General features: G+C 42.8%; 1 long non-coding RNA gene across 1 annotated transcript; it reads right to left on the bottom strand.

Annotated features, from left to right (window-relative positions):
* Window positions 1–265: 265 nt before the first annotated feature.
* Window positions 266–4,975, bottom strand: LOC122173798 (uncharacterized). Its single transcript, XR_010597188.1, has 2 exons — window positions 3,249–4,975; window positions 266–1,100 (listed from the first exon to the last, which is right to left on the bottom strand). It is a non-coding gene; the product is annotated as an uncharacterized LOC122173798 (long non-coding RNA).
* Window positions 4,976–5,476: the final 501 nt, after the last annotated feature.

The raw sequence follows: 5,476 nt of genomic DNA, 5'->3' as shown, positions 1-5,476 counted from the left end.
ACCATTTTATTTTTGAAACATTGGCTGTTAATGCTTATGACTGAAAACAGGTGCGAAGGAAAAGAGATTATCTCCTTAAGGGAGAAAGTTGAAAGGCAGGAAAATGATTTGGTTTAGACCATCAGTTGTTCTTTTGACAAGAAAGCAATGGTGAGTATACTTAAAGTAATCCCCAGTCGTGTAATCAGTAAATCAGAAGATCCTTTCACAGAGAGAAAAGTGAATGAAAAGCACCAGTTTAAGGTAGATGCTAAGAAGGAGGCTGTTTTTTCCCACTTTATCATTTACTCTGTTAAGACATCAGGGTTACAGATAGACAGGACAGTTGGTTCCAGTATAGGTTTTTGTTGATGTATATAGTTCCCATGTTGCTGTCATTGACAATAAAAATGTGAACACCAAAAACATACATCTAAACTGACAACACATCAAGGATAATCTAAAAGAACTCTTCCCTCCCGCCCAAATCAAGCCTCCTCACTCAACCCACTCTCAGGAAGAGCCTGAGTAAACAAATAACACAACTGCTCTGTCACGCCAACCTGAGGAAGCAAATTTCGGAGTTGAGTTCCCTCCACACAGAACACTCTGTCATCAGATAAACAAACATAGGGACTGTCAACACATGTATTCGAAACAATTTCACCTGCCGGGCAGGATCCAATTTACCACTGGTGCATGCAGCAGTGGAGCTGCACTTATATATGCCAATGACTACCTTGGCCCACTGTGAATTTCATAGAACAACATTTGATTTTATATTGCATTTTTCAGTCTTTGGATAACAACAAAAGACAGGATCTTTGTGGCAAAATTCACATCTGAGAGGAAAAGGCACAGCCTCTTGGCCAACTGAAGATGGATAAAACATATTTAGCCCCTATTTCGTTCTGGATGTCTCTGAACAATGTTGAGTCCAGAGGGACTCTGAGGTTGTGCCTCACTTAACTGGAGGGCAAGCACCCTGTACCGATGGCAAAATCATAGTTCCTCCGGGATCCTCAAAATGCTTCTTCCGATCCCCCTTGTCACCTTCATCTTTCCTGGATTCAGCTCAAGCCAGCTAATATTTATCCAGTTCTCTTTATCCCTTTTGGCCACTAAGAGAGGAGAGACAGTTTAGTAAGGGTTTTGTCAGCATGTCGATGCCCATAGCAGCTTCTGGTCTCCCCCAGTAGTCTTATATAAGTTGTGCAAAAGAGGTGACACCTGTGAGCTCTGCATGACTTTATGGGTGGGGACCCTCTGGTTGAAGAGGAGTTGCCCATCACAATTCTTGAGGGTCTGAGTGGAAAGGCATGTTAGCACAGCTCCCTCTACACCTGCTAGATGCCAGAGATGAAGCAATGGCACCTCATAACAGTATTGAAGGCCACTAGTATAGCTACCAATAGGTCAAATCTTGAGACGAGCTGAAAAAAGCTATGTTTGAACAGCATCTGGCTTCTAGATGCTACTGTAATGCAAATAATAAAAATAAATAATAGTCATAGGGCGTGAGGGTGCTTAGTGCTATGGTTACGACATACAAAGAGAAATTAGATAAAAACATAAAATACTCTTGCTGCGAGGTAACACTTTACTTTATTGCTTAGTATTCAGAATGATAACAGACAAGAACCCCAAACCAGAGAGAGACTACACAGGCTCTTCCTAAAAGAGAGAGGCACAACTCAACCCAGCTTGCTCTTGGCTGGCTCTCTGCAGAACTTACAGCACAGGTCTAGCTGTCAGGAAGGGCCTTGTCAGACACAACCAGACTTGCTGTTAGGCCTTTTACCCACGTCTGTACTACATACAGTTTTGTTATTTTACTTTCACTCAGGACCTTACAAGATTTGACCCGCTACTGGTATGGGTCCATAGCCATTAGATCAGTGCAAACAGTAACATCTCTGGTCTGCAATCAGGACAGTAACTGAGAAGCTGTGGGAGATAAGCTGCTGCTGTAGCTGGCCTATGAGCACTTTCTCAGCAGGCTTACACAGGAAGGTTAGAGACAATAATTTGTTGGGGAAGTGGTTAGAATCAAATAGTTTCAATTTTCACTCTGTTTTAACATGTTTAGAATTTCCTGAAATCTTTGGGGCTATAATTGTCCATGCTTGGTTTCTGCCTGAAAGTATTAGCAACTCCCCTTGCCTAGTTTTTATGTTAGGAGTGTGCATGCCAACTCCATCAGGGTTTCCAGGATGTAGAAGAATGCATAGAAGTGTAGGAAGGGACCTCAATAGATCCAGTCCCCTGCACTCAAGACAGGACTAAGTAACAACTAGACCATCCCTGACAGGTGTTTGTCTAACCTGTTCTTAAAAACCTGCAATGACGGAGATTCCTCAACCTCCCTCGGCAATTTGTTCCAGTGCTTAACTGCCCTGACAGTTAAGAAGTTTTTCCTAATGTCCAACCTAAACCTCTCTTGCTGCAATTTAAGCCCATTGCTTCTTGTCCTATCCTCAGAGGTTAAGAACATTTTTTCACCCTCCTCCTTGGAACAATCTTTCATGTATTTGAAAACTGTTATGTCCCCCTCAGTCTTCTCTTCTCCAGACTAAACAAACCCAATTTTTTCAGTCTCTCCTCATAGGTCATGTTTTGCAAACCTTTAATCATTTTTGTTACTTTCCTCTGGACTTTCTGCAATTTGTCCGTAGCTTTCCTGAAATGGGGCACCCAGAACTGCACACAATACTCCAGTTGAGGCCTTATCAGTGCGGAGTAGAATGGAAGAATTACTTCTCACGTCTGCAGTGTTCTAACACTGTGTGGCTCATCGCTATCTGAGGTTTTAAAGTGTTAGTTCAAGCCTCTAGCAGGATTAGCTCACCACAAAATCACTGATTCTTCAAAGTGATAATGTAAATAATATAAATTGAGAACACCCAATTAACCATTGCACTGCATCTCTTGTGGTCATTCCCACATTGCAAAGCAGGTACAGTGGAGTCGCATCTTACGCGGGGGTTAGGTTCTAAAGTCAGCGCGTAAGGCGAAAATCGCATATAGTCAAAATTACCCTTGAAAATCCCTTAAATCGCCCATACAGTACAGTATACATGGTTTTGTGTACATTATACAACCCTGTACAGTAATATGTATAAATGTATACAGTAATGTACAGTATATAATAGAGTACATATGCAAAATATAATTTTACAGTACTGTATTTTTAATTACATAAAAGAGAGAGAGAGAGAGACAGAAGAGTGAAAGAATAAAAAGGGAAAACAGTAAACCTAACCACTCACCATTCATCCTGGATATTCCTGCTAGTCTATGACAATGATGACACTATTGGGGGGTCGTCAGGTCTTGATGTCGATCCAGGAGACGATGGGCCAGGCTCATCTGCTGCTGGTTGTTTATTCTGGAAAAACATTATGATCGGCAACTGTTGCTGTGGTCTCTTGAGCTGCTCAAACATTTCTTGATACGGTCTCAAATCGTCCGTAATACTACGTGTGATTTTGAGGCTTTGTTCCATAGAGGGATCGTATTCAGAAATTAAATCATTCAAGCGTTTCGCTGCTTGGAACACTTCAGCAAATTTATGAAGATTCCAACTTGCTGGCTCTTCCTGTTCGTCATCGTCATCTTCGTCTTCTGTAGACAATTTTATCAGTTCCTCTAACTCTTCGTTAGTCAATGTTTCTCTATGGCTCTCAATTCATTCTTCCATTTCTTCCTCAAGGATGTCGACGAAGCCATCACCACTCACTTGCTTGGCTACCTGAACAATGCATTTCACGTCTTTGTCAATGGTTGGGAAACCCATTCACACTTCTTTCCATAGGTTTCGCCAACATGCATTGACTGTTTCAGGCTTGATTGCATCCATTGCCTGTTTAATATAAGTGATGCAATCGGCATGTTGAACGACTTCCAATACTCCATCACATTAAGATTGGGATCAGCATCCATAGTGCTACATATCGGTGAGAACGTAAGCCTCGTGTACGTGGCCTTGAAACAGGGAATCACGCCTTGGTCGAGAGGTTGGAGGATGGAGGTGATATTGGGGGGGAGAAAGATGACCTCAACATCATTATGCGCAAACTAGAGTGCCTCAGGGTGGCCAGGAGCATTGTCTACGATAAGCAACACTTTAAAGTCAAGTCCTTTCTCTTCGAGGTACCGCTTGACCTCCAGAATGAAACACTTGTGGAACCAATCCAGAAATAATACTGCCATCACCCAAGCCTTTCTATTTGATTGCCAGAATACAGGCAGGAGATTTTTTTGTTCTTGCCTTTTAGGGCACGGGAATTTGCAGCCCTGTAGAGCAAGCCCGGCTTTATTAAATCCCCAGCCACATTGCCACAAAACAACACAGTCACACGGTCTTTAGCCGCTTTGAAAGCCAGGGGCTTGTCTTTCTGATTTTGAAATGTAAGTGCAGTTGGGCATTTTTTTCCAGAAGAGCCCAGTCTCGTCAGCATTAAAAGCTTGTTCCAGAAGATAGCCCTTTTCTTGTATGATTTTCTTTAATTGTTCAGGGTAGGCTTTTGCTGCCGCCATCGGCAGATGCAGCTTCATCAGTAGTCTGCACGTTTTTGAGGTTGAAGCGGTTCCTAAAACTGTTAAGCCAACCTCATCTGGCTTTGAATTCCTTCTCATCAGAAGGCTGTCCCTCTTCGGCGGGAGGTTTGAACGTAGAGGCTAAGAGCCTTTTCTCGCAACGTGTTGCCATCGATAGGCACATGTTTACGGTTCATGTCTTCCAGCCGTAAGTTTAATGCCTTTTCAGTCTTCACTAAAGTCTTATCACGCACCTGGCTCGTCACCTTAGCAGTTATTGGAGCACTTGATGCCACAGCTTGATGAATTTCTCTCTCTCGAATCTTGATGGCACAGATGCTAGATTTGTTGCGGCCATATTTACACGCCACGTTGGAGACCGACATACCGTCTCTCAATAAGTCCAACACAGCCAGTTTTTCCTCCAGCGTTGGAACAGATCGCTGTTTCTTTGGTTGAGCATGAGATGAAGTAGTTGGCTTGTGTTTAGGGGCCATGTTGTATGAAAAATACATATCTTTAAACACTAGAATCACACTCAGCACAGCAAGATGCTCACACTATGAGAGTCACGCAGAAACTTAGACCGACTGAGGGAACAGCAGATTCACGTCTCCCATCTCACACTCACTCCGGGGCATACGCTCATTGCGCACGTATAGTTGAATTCATACGCACATTTAACTTACGTGATGCAACTCCACTGTATGTGGAATTTTTACACCCACTTTGGGCTGGTGTAAGTGACCACACAAAGTGCAGGGCAATGGTGAATGTCATCACTCGGTCCCATCCATCGCTCTGTTCAGCCAAGACAAAATGTTTCTTCATTGCAAGAAGACATCTCTAGGTGCCCTAGCCTTTCCATTTGAAGATGGCCTGCAAAGGAAAAACACAGGCTATTGCCCCTTTTGCTTCTTTATGATGTATAAAGACCTGAAGTTATTTAAAAAGAAAA

The sequence above is a fragment of the Chrysemys picta genome, unplaced genomic scaffold (assembly GCF_011386835.1).
Source record: "Chrysemys picta bellii isolate R12L10 unplaced genomic scaffold, ASM1138683v2 scaf1450, whole genome shotgun sequence".
Lineage (NCBI taxonomy): Eukaryota > Metazoa > Chordata > Testudines > Emydidae > Chrysemys > Chrysemys picta.
Note: the sequence above shows the minus strand (reverse complement) of the source record. Positions and strands in the feature narration are given on the sequence as shown.